Here is a 16,820-nt window from a genome sequence, read left to right on the forward strand (position 1 = left end):
TGCCATATATGCCTGTTATGGGTGCAACAGCTGTGCGGGGGAAACAGAGTGCTAAATTACTGGGACAGGTGCTGCCTTCCTATTGGTGGCCAAAATAGAACGAAATGGATGCACCAATAGACGCCAGTGGAATTAGGTGGAACAAGATTTTCTTGCGTAGTTTCCGTCTCGTAGTTGATTTGATAAAACGTTGAATGCATCACATGGATCGGCATTTATTTAACAACCGGCTCTCAAGTCTGATCCACATTAAAGTGATAGATGAAAAAATAAGACAAAAAAGGAGCAAGGTCAATTATCTAAAGAAAATGTAAATAGAAATAATTAACTTTCGCTTTTTAACGCTTTTAATTTTAAAAATAAATATTAATTAAGAAATTACGAAATACTTTAATATGGATTTGGCGATTCGACCTTCGATAAAAAAAAGTTCGTCTCTTAAATATTCACTTTCAATATTCAAATAAAATTTGCATACATAGGAGATGTGTGTAAATGTTTTATTAGCGATATAATTAGAAAAAATTCTTTGAATGGCGTGGCATGACTAAATAAAAAAATTTGTCATAAATTTTCGGAATATTGTTCTTACTTGAGTAGGAGAATATGAAACCAGATGCTAATGCAACTAATGACACCACGGCGTCCGAAGAAAGACATTCTGTTTGTTGTACGACAAATCTCGAATTTCAAAATAAACTTCCCAGTTCAAGAAATTTATAATTTTGAAGGATTTCTGATGTTTTTTTGGGTTCCCTTCTGGACATTTGAGATTATTGTGGTGGTATCATATTGCTTCCCATAACTCCAGCACCTTACATGGTACACCATCTTTACAATTCTAGAACTTTAGGATTTTGAAGGATTTCTGAGGTTTTTTTGGGTGACCCACTGGACTCCTTAATAAATTTAGGGCTCCAAGTAATTCCTGCTAATGTTTCTTTTATTTAGAAGATGCTTCGTGCGGGCTTTCGTAATTGCGCTGTGCGCAATTTGTAAGATTGACAATTTCTATAAAAATTTGACTTTTCGCACTAGGGCTGTGCAGTCAATAGCCGAAGTATTACAAATAGACTAATCGCACTTCCGGCTGACTTAATAATACTCTAGTGCCTTCTTCTACAAACTCTGTTGTGAATAGAGTCTGTTGCTTACTTTTACAAACTCTGTTGTGAATAGAGAAATCGCAATGAGACGTGCTGGTATCCAAACCAACAAAACACTGGTGAATGGATCAGTTCAAGTTCTGGGCTTTGCAGATGACTTGGATCTTGCCAGTCGTACACATGCAGCAGCGGTAGACACTTTCACAAATCTGAAAATCCAAGCGGAGAGAATGGGTTTGATGATCAACGAATCGAAAACCAAGTACATGAAGGCCGAACCCAATACGGTTGCCAATCAACAAGGGGACGTGATAAGCATTGGAGAGTACAACCTCGAGGTAGTCGAAGAATTCATCTACCTTGGAGCGCTGATTCGTTCGGATGGCGATAATACACCTGAAATCCAAAGACGAATCATGGCGGCAAGCAGATGCTATTACGGTCTAATCAAACATTTACGCTCAAAGTTGATATCGAAGAAAACGAAGTGCCAAGTTTACAAAACGCTCATTCGTCCAGTTCTGATCTATGGATGCGAATCTTGGACGGTGAAGAGAAGTGATGAACAGTTGCTCCTAACGTTCGAGCGTAAGGTCCTTCGTACTATTTTCGGAGCGATGCGTGAAGGCGAAAGGTGGCGGCGACGATACAACTTTGAATTGAAACGTGATTTTGGCGAGCCGGATATTGTGGCAGTGGTGAAAGTCCAACGGTTGAGGTGGGCAGGACATGTAGCACGCATGGACAGGAACAGAGCCCCCTCAATGTTATTCCGAAATGATCCAGAAGGGCGAAGAGGAGTAGGACGCCCTAAAATGCGATGGATAGATGGCGTCGAATCAGATCTTCGGGCGCTGGGAATAAGAGGTTGGCAAAGTGCAGCGAATGACCGGGCACGCTGGAACCGGATTCTCGACCAGGCCAAGGCCCACAAGTGGCTGTAGCGCCGGTAAAGTAAGTAAGTTGTGGATAGAGTCTGTTCCTTCCTTTTACAAAGTCTGTTGTGAATAGAGTCTGCTGCTTACTTTTACAAACTCTGTTGTGAATAGAGTCTGTTCCTTCCTTTTACAAAATCTGTTGTGAATAGAGTCTGTTGCTTCCTTTTACAAAGTCTGTTGTGAATAGAGTCTGTTCCTTCCTTTTACAAAGTCTGTTGTAAATAGACTCTGCTGTTTCCTTTTACAGACTCTGTTGTGAATAGAGTCTGTTGCTTCCTTTTATAGACTCTGTTGTGAATAGACTCTGCTGTTTCCTTTTACAGACTCTGTTGTGAATAGAGACTGTTGCTTCCTTTTACAAAGTCTGTTGTGAAAAGGGTCGGCTGCTTACTTTTACAAACTCTGTTGTGATGTAGAACCGGACGTTATTTCTCTTGCCATTTTTTTTCTTAAAAATGAAAATAAAATTTCTGGAGAATGAAGTTCCCGTGTGTTATACGATCACCATCTAGATATGTATGAGTGTATCACAGAGTTAGAGAGAACAACGACCGGTCGTTCGTTTAATATGGGTAAACAATACTTCATAAAAATGTTGAAACGAATTTATTATTTTATTATAACATAACCAGTAAGCGTATACGTACATTACCTACTTTAGATAGATTAAAATATTGCTATAGGTAATAGGCATACTGACTGCTGTTCGCTATCAATTTCTCTTTGTTCGATTGTTTATGAAGAAACGATTAAGATTTAATAGTAAGATTAAGTTCATTACATCAGAATAATGAAATTCATGGCAACAGAAGTAAGATAACGAATAGCTTAAATGTGCACAATAAATCGAGGTAGCATCTTTATAATGTCAGACAGATTTGAACCTAAAACACACTGGTTTTTACCATCAACCCTCACTGTCTATGTACTCATTAGGATTGATATAAAATGAAAACGTCTCAGAGGCGCTTAGTATTCTTGAAAGCAGGGAATAATAATTTGTAAAGACTAACGAAATTTTGCGAAATTTAACGAAACTTTACAAAATTTAACGAAACTTTGTGAAATTTAACGAAATTTAACGAAATCCTTATTTCATAAATTTTGTAAATTTCACCAATAACAGGCCCTGTCTGAAACAGTAAGACAATGTAATAACTTTGTTTGTCTAAATCCCCGGACTGTCGTCTCAATAATGTCGAATTTGGATGGCAACCAAACGGTGTACCCCATAACATTTAGGAAAAAAAGAGAGTAAAATATCACTTAAAGCCGAAAGAATGTTACAATTCTCGATATATTATATTTAAAGAAAATGCATTTGATGTTGTGAATAGCGCACGCTGCAGTGGTGTTATATATTTTTAAATTCGATGAGAGCGAATGAACGTCTATTTATAAGAGTCAAATCAAAGTTCCGAGGATATAAATACAGAAAAAAGAAAACGAAAAAGATTTTTTTTTTGTCTACTTTTAGCGTGAATAACTTAAATGCGTTCAACGAATCAAATTTATATTCGTCGCTTATAAAACGGAACGGTCGGTTAAATTAGACAAATGTATTGTGAACAGTGATGAACCAATGAATCGGTTGGAAGTGGAACGAAACGGTTGAGAAGTACAATACAAGCATTAAAGTAAAAACCAAAACCGTCATGACAGGAATTGCGAAATGTTTCGGATTCTTTTCGAAGGATATCCGATCTATAAACCTATTGCAGCCTCAATGCGTCAACAACCCTATAGTGTCCTTAACCTAATTGCGTCCGTAATCCTAGTATGTGTGTGACTCTATAAAAGCTGTGTAGCTTGAATTCTTAAAAATTCTCAGAATTTTTCCGACTTTTTTTTACAATTTTTAAGAATTGAAATTCCGAAAAACAAGCCCTGATCATCGGCTGATTCAAAACAATGCCTTTATCACCGTTTTGTGTGCCTTTCAGTCTCCGAAAAATGCTTTTAGGAAGAACGAAGAAGAAACGTTTTTCGTATGATGATGATAATGAATGGTAAAGTTCTCTGAACCTACTCTGTGGAATTTTAAACTTTGGCGAATTAAAATATCGACAGAGTTCCTTACATGATTTACAATGAGAGTTGTGTGGTAAGAGCTATAAATTATCCTAACTCACGTTAAACATAGCATTCAATCAGAAGCATTAAAGAAACAGTACAAAAGGAATGTTTTGCATATATTAACATAACAAAATAGAAGATACACCGTATTGAACAGGTTAATATTAAACCACTCTACCAATTGCCATCATAAAATTTTATGTAAATAAATAAGAGAATTATCGAGAGCCAACTCTTCACCATTTAGTAATATGATCCAACGCATAGAGTAATAACAAAATTCTAAATTCGACAAAGAGAAAGTTCGTAAGTTCAATGTTTTTCCAAAATAATCTATGTAATGTAAAGTAAAGATCGTTTGACATGTTATAGTCTAGTTGTTACGTGCGTACGTGGCAAAATCACGAACTAAATATAATTGCAATTCAACTATAGCGTAAAGCGGTACAAAACGTCTGGAAGTTTGGTGCCTATCAAAGGATTCAAAGTTACCGCAACAGTAGGGTAAAAACACCCGAATTCGGCCATTCATCTTCATCTGGCTATCTATTGTTAAAAAATGACCGATGCATGACCGAGTACTGGTGCCTTTACCCTACTCCAGGGCATAAATATTAAGATCGGGCTAAAACTAAAATCGTATGATCCATCTATTAAGGTGTCGCTAGAAGTTGACATTTGAGAATCACTGTTGTGACTTACGTATGTGACGTATAAGAACTGTGTTCAGCCTTTTTTTTGGTTTTTCTTTGAGACCACGGTCGATAGAGCTGACTAGTGTTAGCTAATATCAGACATTAGTCTCTGACGATTTACGATTAAAATTACCCTATGAACAATATTTGACACGGGAGTCGAACCAGTGACATGTAGGGCGTAAGTGAATCGCTTAACCGATTGAGCTACCTGGAAACCAATGTCGTTCGTTTCCATAAAAGGGTGGAAAAATCCGTCAAATAATTGTTTTTGTTAACCTGAAATTGTCTAGAAAACAAAGTGAATTTGTTTCTACATAGAATTTGGGAGGGCCCTTACGTGCTAGACTATCAGCTTGTAACTTGATTTTTAATTCTCACAGAATTTGTGTAAGTTTATTGTTCGTATGTATAGATCTTGACGATGTGTTTGGATATCATTACGGTTGAATTTAATGACTTGAAATGATACACAAAGGCAATATTTATTTTGCTTTTATAAAAATGTTGTCTCGCACAACTTACTTTAGATTTTATCAAAAATTAAAATTTTATTTCCAGAATTTGTAAAAGTCGTTTTCATGTTTTCAATGTTATCAAGATAAAGAAGTCTTTATCACATAATTATTATACGGCACCTAAAGGAATAGTCAACAATGTTATTAACCAAAAGTCGTTTATAATATCAACGAGAAATGTTAAAAATTGTTGTCATAAAAACTGCGTAGTTCGGTTGACTTAATCGATGTTATGAAATTCTTGCTGGATATATCAAAAGTGAAAAATCAACTATTCAGTAGCGAATTGTTGCCTGACACGTGACACTTTTTCCGATACGAATTATCGAGAGTTGCGAATGTTTCACAGTTGATATTTTCACGGTAATGTTGATTTTATAAGATTACTCAAGCTGCAACAGTCCATACACGATCTATGGTCGGAAGTGAGTTAGGAGGGCTGTGATCCTTGGAACTAGAGTTTGGGCTGATAGCCTCGAAACTATTGATTTACTCAAATGTCAGTCAAAAAACCTTTACAGGCTAAATGTGACGCAAATCCTTTATCTTACTTACACAATAACTGATATCGCTGAGGGTGACGTATTGTGCGCCGTACGCAAAAGTTTTATCAACAAAAATTGACCCAAAAAATTTGTCAAAGAAAATTTTACAACAGGAACTTTGCGTCACAAGTGGCAGATGATTCAGTTTTCTTCCGTTTGATTCCGTTTTCTTTCACAAATTTTTTGTTGATAAAACGTTTCTGTACGACGCACAATGCGTCACCCTCAGCGATATCAGTTATTTTGTAATTAAGATAAAGGACTTGCGTCACATTTACCCTTTAAGGGTTTTTTGGACTGATATCACCACTTTTGTAAGTATGTCGTTTCGACAACATCAAAAAATCTTATGGAAGTTAAAAAATTCTAGAGAAATCAGTCTGAATTCCAAAATCTAGAAACAAACCTTGGAACACCTCACTTATATCGAAAATAATCCAAAAACATTGAAAAATCCGATGGAAGTTAGGAAGTGCCAGAGGAATCATCTGTCATCCCAAAATCTAGGAACCAACCTTGGAACACCTCACTCATGTCGAAAATAACCCAAATCCACCAAAAAATCCGATGGAAGTTAGGTAGTGCCAGAGAAATCATCTGCCATCCCAAAATTTAGGAACCAACCTTGAAACACCTCACTCATGTCGAAAATAACCCAAATCCGTGAAAAAAAACGATGGAAGTCTACACTCTTGTTTTGACAGGAAAGAAAATATAAATTTTATCTCACGAACTGTCATCTTTAGTTTTGTTTTGAAAAATTGTCTAACAAATCGTGGAGAAAAACTGTTAATCGTGTGGTAAGTTCGTCCGGAAACCTTACAGAACCTTTCAAAGTTTATCTAGAACATTTTGACAGCAGCTCGGAGTCTCTATGATGAAAGCTAAATAAAAAAAAGGTGTCGAGAGCGATCGGCGCATCTTAATTTTCCTTTTTTCGACATTTTGTATCGATTTTATGTGTTCCATATTCTGATCTGCTGTAGATCGATTGGTCTTAGCCAACGTTCCGAATATATTTCTAGAAAAATTCCACTTCAAAAAATCAGGTAATCCGAGCGAAGCGAGTCGAACAATCCGTACATCTCCAATTTTATTAATTTTCACATAAAATTTCGGGTGAGAAAGTACCTGCAAAATTAGTCGAAACCCAAAGCGAAATGTATGCTTAGAAAGCCCATCATATGCTTGACCCCCATACATTGCTTATAATAGTGAGTTGAGTACAATAACTAATCAAGTGGCCACTAATTAGCTTGAATGATTTGACTACTTTATGCCAAGACTGTACGGCTATGCATCACACGAAATGATGCCACAAAACATTTTACACAACAAAAACCAATCATAACTGAACAATTTTCAATAATAAAATGAGAAACCGTAATTGAATTAAATGATTTTGCAGGCGGTGCGGTATATCTATTATACACCATCTATACCATACAAATATAATATTGGATGTAAATACCAAATGGTATAAACCGTCAGCATACCTTCACATAACTCGATTGGGTTTTGTGAAGTTTGAGATTCGCCTGTTAAAATGTGAAGAAAAAAAGAACTAATTCGGACAGTGAATTGTAACACGCAGGCACTTTACCATAAAAATTGTCGTAAAATACCATCGATTTTAGGCAATTGCCGAAGACAATTAAAAGTTACTATAACAGAAAATCGTTGTTGCCGAAAACAACATTCAGAAAATTAAAAAACGAGTCGATCATTTTGAACGAAATTCAACAGGGCTGGTACAAAAATCAAAAATGTTCTGAGGCAGCACCAATAAAAATTGTTCTAAGTTACACCCCTGTCTGTGCACGGTATCAACTGAAATCTGAGACGCGGAATCAAAGTCCGATTGAGTCACTCTCTCGATAATTCCATACTCTATTTACCGTGTAAGTATTTTATCAACCGCAAAATATACTCATGTAACCTTCGGATGTTATCGAACAGTTAGGTTTTTTTTTTTAGAAATCGAACAAAATATTTTCGATTTAAATGCAATGTAAGCGGGATAGAAACGATTATTAGAAACGTTCGGAAATATATGCATTCCAGCGCCATTACATCATGGATTATTATGTCGGATTAATTCGATATTTTAGTTTAGAGACTGTTACAAATTGAAATTAATGTGATTGCAATCACGGGTGTTTGATTTTTCACGATTTTATAAGTCGGAAAAAATTAGATCAGCTTGATAATGGTTTGTCGGTCTGTACTGAGGAGTTATAACATCACTATGCTGTTTGCACCGCGTTCGCTTCTGATGGACACATTTGGTATTAGCTTGTTGGTTCCCAAAACTCTAGTGGTCCACCATCTTTGCTGTTCTAGAAAATGAGGATTTTGAAGGATTTCTAAGGTATTTTGGATTACCTTCTGGACATTTGATATTATTTAGGTATTAGCATGTTCCCGTTCAAGAATTCACGGTATTTGAAGGATCTGAGAGGTTTCTTTTGTCCCTTCTGGACTTTATAGATTATTGTGGAGGTAGCATGTTTCTTCCCAAAATTCCAGCACCCCATATGGTCTACAATCTTCCCAGTTCAAGAACGTCAGGATTTTGAGGAATTTTTCAGATTTTTTTAGTTTCCCTTCTGGAAGTTTCGGATCGTTAGGGTGGTAGTATGTTGCTTCCTAAAAATCTACCATCCTACGTGGTCCATCATCTTCCCAGTTTTGAGGTTTCAGGATTTTAATGAATTCTGTTGCCTACGCAATAGGTTTACGGGTTGTATCGAAGTTATTAGGTAAGCTCGAGTTTAGGAAATTTGTCAAATTTTGTCTTGGTTACACAGACCACCATTTCTCGAGAGTAATGAATCCTCGACAGTAGCAACACAGAAGATGATGGGCCTAAGAGCGCAACGACTTTTTCTGAACTCTGAACTATTGACAGCTTCTTCTTCTTCTTCTTCTTTTTCAGCCTGTTTCTATCCACTGCTGGATGTAGGCCTCTCCAACTTCTTTCCATTTCGTACGATCCATTGCCATTTGCTGCCAGTTTGTACCTGCAATATTCTTAATTCCGTTTGTCCATCTCTCTGGTGGTCTACCTATAGCTCGTCTTTTATATGGTCGCCAGCTTCGAGTCTGAAATATTACAAGTCCTCTAGGAAGAAGATTCACCGAGATTACCGAATGCTCGAGAGCAATACATATAACTCCTCAACCTGCAGAACCATGAAATCTTCGTAATGGTTTACTGTAATCGGGATTTATATTTAAACTGCGTTCTGTCCGAGTTGAAATTATGTAAACAAAAGTGTTGCAGCAACTTGGTGCACATACTTTTCTCACTATCATTATCTTGCCACTAATGAAATTGATTGTATGTGTTCTCACACCAATTTCAGTTTAATAAGAAATTGCATTTGTGATCTAAAATTAATTAATTGCAAAGTGTCGTCGTCAAAGAATTCGATCAGTCTCAGTTGTATATCGGTTAGTCAATACGATTTTCTAATATTGCGTTAATTAACGTCTTACCCAACTCTGTGGTCGCTGTCAATCGCAAAGAAAATTAATCGGAATGTGTGTTTCGTTAGAGAAAATTGTATATGTCGTGCAGGTAAAATCATTAATTGATATAGGCTACATTCAACATTCTTCGTTTCTGATTGATTAAAATCCTACAAAAAAATTTTTAAAAACGAATCGTTTCATGCGCTTTTCCACAGCAGCGCTATTAAAACGAACATTGTGAATTTGTGATGCTTTGCACATGTAGGTTAATTTTCTCTCCAACTCTATCGACCAAAATGTACGTTCTACGTACCAAAATTTTGTGTAAGAGCATACGTGAATATATCGTCTTCTCGTCTATTTTAATTTACTTATAGTAAATATCTGTGCGGTGTCTAGATTATTTCCTTAACGAAACACTGATTACCTACTGCGAAAAGAGATTAAACGAAAAACAAAATTAAATGGAAACGAACGATTAAAGAAGGGTTTATGGAATGCGAAAACAGATTGTGTTTGTATGCCGATAAAAAAATGTGTCGACGATAATCAGTACAATAATCTCATTTTTCTGTTACAGTTGCGTTAAATTTAAAATTTTGACAAGAATCAATTTCTTCGTCTATTTTCAGCTGCACCGCAGCTATAATGGTGAGCTATGTGGTGCAAAGCACAGTTATTTCTGTTCTTTGTTTCGCATTTAATTTTGCTACTTCAGCAGGTTTATAGCGAACGAAATTGGTTGTAATAAAAGTTAAATGAAGAAAACGTTCAATTAAAACCATTTAGGGGTCATTCAAATAGTACATCAGGTGAGTGGGTTAGAAGGGTTCATAAAGAGAGTAAGGTAAAGTAGAAAGAGGCTATGGGATAGGCTGAAAATATGTATACATCATCGTTGGAAGATCTTCAACGAAAATGGGCCTAGTATAAATATCACTCAGCTTTTTGCGTCAGGATACCACATTATTTCCATATATCCGATTGACGAAATACTTCAAAAGGACTTCTCTTATTTCAATTTCACCTTTGTTCTTTTAACATTGGGTTAAGGCAATACTCTCTCTAGCATCCAAACTCTCTCAAAAAATCGATGTAGGGGGGAAAATAAGTATTTGTGAAAATTACTAATTTTTTCAAATAAGACGATTTTCGTTAAATTTCACATACTTCGTCAAATTTCGTTATATTTATCAAATTTCTCAAAACTTCGTTTGTTAAATTTCTTCAAATTTATTAAAATATCCTAAATTTACGAAATTTTGTTAAATTTTACGAATAATGGTCATGCTTCTTAGTATTCAGTCGTAAGTTTATCGCAAATTTGATTTCCCATGGTTCAGTTCGTTACTTAACAGATTTATGCAACCGCATATGTTTCAGGCTAAATTCGTTTTTTTTAGACATTAGTCACAGATTCCCAATCACACTTCATTTTCTTTATTTATCCTACATTTGTGCCTTACAACGCATAAAAAACTTTGTGCAGAAGAGACACAAGATGTGAGAGATTTTCATATCTTCACTCTTCCATAACCTTACATTTTTATGTATTGTACGGGAGATTTGACCTACATAAAGAAAACACTAGCAATAGCATCGTTTACTTTTATAGACGTTATCGATAACAGTGGATAAAAATCTGTCTTTTTCATCTGTCAAAGCGACGTTCTAAACTTCAAACAAGAAAGATATTTGAATTGGTCAAAAATTGGACATTTTCATCAATATTGCTTCTCTGATAGAATTGAGGAAAAACAAACTATTTTCTGGTCACTTTCAATATATTTTTTGTTTGACGTTTAAAACGTCACTGTGACATATATGGAAAAAACACGAATTACAAGAAACCTCGGCGGCGGCTAGCCGAAAAAAATTTCTCGGCGGCGGCGAAAAAATCGGCTTGAGCCGGCTTAAAACGGCTCGGCTGGAGGTTTCTTTTAACTTTTTTTCAAAATAAAAACGTTTAGATAAATTCATGGAAAATGAACTAGTAAGCATGAAAATGAAATTGTACGGAAAGCGAAAATGTTGGTAGATTAGGTTGTTCAAAGTGCAAGTGGAACTGGTCTTGTTACAAGCAAGTCTCTAAGTCTAAGGTTCACTAACACGTCAAGTTTTATTGCCTCAAAACTTGAACTAAATGGAAAATCATGCTCCGGTACACTCATTTAACTCATTAAGAAAATGGTTTTCGAGAAGAAATCGAAAGCTCACGAAAATCAAGTAAAAATTGAAAAGAAAAAAAAATCGAGAAAATTCGCAAAGATCGATAAAGTTTTCTCAAATTTGTGAATTAACTGATTGTGCGCCTTCGGCTCGTTCCGCAAAGGTCATACTTGCCAAAACAACAAACTTAGAAGCGAGGACGTAATATACCATTCTGGAAAATTCATGAAAATTCAAGAAAATTTTCAAAATTTTCTTAATTTAAAAAAAAAAAATCAAAATGTACTTGGGCTGCTTAGGATCAACAGGAATCTCGGTTTTCAAAATTATTTCACCCATTCACCTTTCGAAATCTTTATTTCATTTTTCAGCCGTTTCAAACCAGCTTGAGCCATGTTTTTGGCACCGGCTCGGCTGCGGCGCGGCTTGCTCAAAAATGGGCGGCGGCGGCTTGATCGGCGGCTTATTTTCGGCGGCGCTCATGCCTGATTACGAGCATGTATTTAACAGGTCACAATAACTCGGAACATATTGTATTGTATTGTTACTTGTTTCATTCTTTTACGAGCACTCGCCCTGTTCAACGATCGTTCAAACTGTACGACTCGTTTTTAAATTTTTCAAGAAATTTAAATTTAGACAACGAGCTTCGTGCGTAAAACAACTTACGTAATTGCTTTAGAAATTTGCATTTTGACTCGTGTGGTTGCATCCCTCGCCTTCGGCTCGAATTGCAAACGTCACACTTCGAAAAATATTCCAAACAATAATGACGCAATCTACTATTATTAATACTTGGCAGGTATTTAAGCACACCCTTGTTTAATAAAAAAATAAAAAAGTCATCGACTTACATGGACTTGATTGTAGTTTTGTCCTCTCGTAACAGGTAATGTTTAATCCGAAATGAACGAACCGTCTCTCTTGTGTGTGTGGTTGTGTGAAACACTGTGTGTCGTATCTTTTACTAATAAATCAGCAAAAAATTTCTGTGCACAAATTATGAATTAACTAAAAACTGACACATTACACCATTCTATTTTTTCTTCTGTAATTTCATTTATTTAACATGGGTAAACCTCTGTTATGTGCATGTATATGTTTCGAAAATAAATAAAAAAACAAGCGAAAAATCACAGCTTCAAACACAATAGATTTTTTATGTTACCCCGATCAGAAAGAATGGATTTTAAATTCAATTTTCAAGTAAATTTCATGTTACCCACGTTCAACCAGAATGATATTTTCACATGACTAGCAATCAAATACAATAGTCTTGTGTGTTTTTAATTCTTTCCACAATATTTTTTCTTCTTTTTTGATCTTTTATTTCAACTAAGACAAACCACAGAAAGAAACAATTTTAACTTTTTTTTGATCACTACTCTGTCTCAGCTTGGCTATATGATATACTACGCGAGCGACAACGTTCGAAGCAGCGGTTCTATGTAAAATTTCGATTCACTTCGGTTGCAAGTTCTCGAAAAACTAAATATATACGGACACATGACGAGGAATATAGAAATATTATTTGTAGTTGCGCTGTTGCGCGTTCAAGTTTTACCCGATCGGTGCTCGCTGTTGACCGTGATGTGGTCGGTGGCTTAGCAAATGTAGGAGGGATTCTTTTGAAGAAGAAAAAACAGCCTACCACGGACGCATTTTTCAGTGGAATTGTTTTTCTGCCAAAGTGACGTTTTAAACGTCAAACGAAAAGGAAGTATTTACAATATGAGAAGTTGAAATGTTTAGATGCTCATATTCATCGTAGATGCTCAACCAAACCCCCATAAGAACCTATTTGCTTCGAAAAAAACATAAAATTATCTTTCCAATGACACCCCACACGACCTTGCGTGTTTCGTGTAGCTGGAGAAATTTCCATAAGAATAGTGCATATTTTCGTTGACTAGCCACACAAGCTTCGAAGAATTTTTTTGACGGCAGTTTTGGCTTCTGCTGTCCTTGCAGACGTAAAAAAGTCCACTGGAAAATGTCTACGGTAGTTTTTCAAAAGAATCCCTCTAGTTGATCATCATTTATATTGGTAGGAATGGCAACGAAGACCACTTTTGTTATGTAGTTAAAGATTATGTAAATAGTTCGAGTCCAAGGTTATTAGAAATATCAAAAATCATCCACATTGAACTTAACCTCAAAATATGTGCAGCGTAAATGAACAGGCGCTTAAACACTTATGCCATACAATAAACAATTGTAAATTCAACTTCTACCCCCTTGCCACACGATATGAGTGATGTCTTAGCGATATTGACATATTTGCTAATGTCGAACAACACCAAACATAAGAAAACGTCATGGATATAGCATACCAGTTCTATATTTTTATTACATTTAGATTCGGTTAAATCGTAGACCCGCAGCTCTCTTCGATAAAAGTTTCTCGATTTTCAAGAATTCTTAAAGAATTTTAGAGAATTCAATTTACTAAAATAGGCCAAGCTAATGCTTGATTTCCCCTTACGCCGTTTACGGTCCGTTTAGCTAAGCCACGCCTCTTTTTTTTATTTTTTTAAAATAAGTAAACGGAGTTCAAACGGAGCTTAAACGGCGTAAGAGGAAATCCAGCATAAGAAATGGTGTTTCATCCCGAGTAACACTCAGCCTTTACTCGGATAAGTTCTTCATCTTTAAGTTGCATCCGACGCAAGTGCTCGATGCGTTCCTGAATAATAGGCCAGTTAACATTGCTCCGTCAGCATTCGACTATTGGCGTTTCATCTGAGCACGTATTGAATGCCATCAAGAGAGTGTTGTTCTTTGATGTTTTTTCAATGTGTTCGTAGGTGTTCGTAACATTCCGAAAGACCTTTATGTATGAGAATTTTCAGATGATGCCTATTACCTCAATATGTCTGCAAAATGTAATCGTACTAGATTTTGTTGATTAGATGGAACCTGTTACCATTTGTATTGTAGGTCACACATTATTTAGGTATCGATAGTTTTGTGATGGTAAAGAATTAGGGAAAGAAAACCACACGCATTCTTGACCTTTTGTTGATATTATATGAGTTGTAACGAATATTATATAATTTGTGGTATAGCTACGGATTTAAAGGTATCATAACATAATGTAATGCAATCGGATATTCGACTTTTCAAAAATTAAAGTTCATGCGTTGAACTAGTGAATTTTACCTTCGTTTTTTCGTTGTATAAAAACGAAATCTTAGTATTGGTCTGGCACTATATTCGGTGATAATAATTTAGAATGTTCGCTTGAGTTTGTATTGATTGCATTATAATGACGCTGCATTTGTGTTAACCCTGTAATTTTATGTTTAATCAAGTTTCAGTTTCGTAACATTGTATTAGCGACGGTAATCTCTGAATTTCCTTGCTAATGGCCGTTGCTATTCGCACACAAGTGCGAATAATCAATTGTGGGACACGATTTTTTTTTTCTTCATTTGTTTCAGTTGTAACTCTACTAGGCCTCACTTTTTTGGGCGGGTCAGGTCCCTTGACTGACAATTTTTTCAACATATTTTTAATCAATTTCATTTTATTTTCCGTTGTTAAACTTCCGAAACCGAAACATCACAAATAACTGATATAAAAACCTTCGATTGAGTACAAATTCTTAGGAAAAGTACTTTTTCTGTTCTTTATTTTCTTGTAAATTTGCGGCCAGATTTTTAGTCAACAATAAATCATAAATAGACAAGGACTCGTGTGAATTACGGCCCTCGCTCCGCTCTGCCCGCAAACTTCCCACTCGTGTAAAGTTGTCTATTATTCAGTTTCATAGTCTTATTGCTAACGCTAATCAAAAGTAAAAGATGCGAATGTGGAACGATTAGAGGACTCTTTCACTTTGGTACAATATAAAATAGTACGGTAGACGTTCTTCTCTTACCCTTATGTACAAAAAGGAAGCCTCCGGTACTTACTACATTCACCAAACCTTTAAGAGCCCTCACCCCTTGGCAAATTTTTAGCCTACATTTGTGTGCAAAAATATTCGTTTTTTGATGATTTCTTTGAATCAAAAACTTTTTTTCAAAAGGTAAAACCATTAAAGCATGCAAAAATGTTTTACTTTTAAAGGAAAAATTGATTTGTGGTTGATAACTTATCCCACTTGGAGCAACATTTGTAAAACACATAAATTTACACATTTGCAAAGGTTTCTCCAAATGGAATAAAGTTATCAACCACAAATCAATTTTTCCCTTAAAAGTAACACATTGTTGCATGCTTTAATGGTTTTAATTTTTCAAAAAAAGATCTTGGTTCAGAGAAATCATCAAAAAACGAATATTTTTGCGCACAAATGCAGGCTAAAAATTTGCCAAGGGGTGAGGGCTCTTAATCATGAGTAACTTGGCACGACTCGTGCGAATAACAGCCCTCGCTTCGCTCTGGTCGCAAACTTCACACTCGTGGGAGTTTTAAAGTTTTCTGTTTGATTGTTTTTTAGTGTCATTCCCTACATTTCAATAACGATTCAGAAAATGGTTTTTCATAAAATTTTATAATGGCGTGAAATCTGCTACTTTTGTCAGTGATAGCTAACTATCATCGTTATAGAAAACTATCATGCTTGATAGCTGACTTTCACGTGACTATCCCTGACTATAGCCAACTATCACCGTGATAGCTGACTATCATGCGTGATAGATGGATATAACTAACCGACAAAATCAAATTCCATCAAAGTAATCTTTTTCGATTAATCGAATTTCCCACAGTGGAAAATACTGTTTTTCTGGAATAACTTCCAGATCCTTAATCCCACATACAATTGTTAAATGTTTCCTATGTGCAGAATGAGCACCAGCTGAATATCAGCAGCTGTATCTACTAACACACACTTATTGTATGTTAAACAATCAAAACACATTCTTACCAATGTGTTTACTTCAATCATACGTGTTATGTGCGCGTAGATGACGAAGGTGACGTAGAAATGCACTGTGTGTAGGTTGTCTTTGAATTGTTAACAATACAAAGTGTTTTTGTTTGTACACCAGCTGGTGATATTCAGCTGGTGCTCATTCTGCCCATAGGAAACTTTTAGCAATTGTAGTCCATCTTCGAAATTAACCTCAGGAATTCAATTCTGCATCGATTAAAAAAATAAAATTATTAATTGGTTGATAATTACTCAGGTTATCGTGTTTACAAGCATTTTAGGATATTTTCCGGCATAAGACCCTGACTTACAGTCAAGGGAATAAGGGTGATGTTTGAAAAGCGGCTCTTTGTGAACAATCTGCATTACTATAAAATGTATTTTGTTTTACAAAATCTTCTTTAGGTTCGATGT

At 35.7% G+C, this 16,820-nt stretch overlaps 1 protein-coding gene and 1 long non-coding RNA gene across 2 annotated transcripts in view; one reads left to right on the forward strand and one right to left on the reverse strand.

Annotated features, from left to right (window-relative positions):
• Positions 1 to 13,025, reverse strand: part of LOC119074318 — a 56,001-nt gene extending 42,976 nt beyond the window's left edge. The window contains exon 1 of the mRNA XM_037180376.1: positions 12,379 to 13,025. The gene's annotated coding sequence lies outside the window, so the exon portion shown is untranslated. The remainder of the gene's footprint in view (positions 1 to 12,378) is intronic.
• Positions 1,192 to 2,064, forward strand: LOC119074358. The gene is made up of 2 exons (XR_005087185.1): positions 1,192 to 1,973; positions 2,027 to 2,064. It is a non-coding gene; the product is annotated as an uncharacterized LOC119074358 (long non-coding RNA).
• Positions 13,026 to 16,820: the final 3,795 nt, after the last annotated feature.

The sequence above is a fragment of the Bradysia coprophila genome, unplaced genomic scaffold (assembly GCF_014529535.1).
Source record: "Bradysia coprophila strain Holo2 unplaced genomic scaffold, BU_Bcop_v1 contig_151, whole genome shotgun sequence".
In the NCBI taxonomy this organism is placed as follows: domain Eukaryota; kingdom Metazoa; phylum Arthropoda; class Insecta; order Diptera; family Sciaridae; genus Bradysia; species Bradysia coprophila.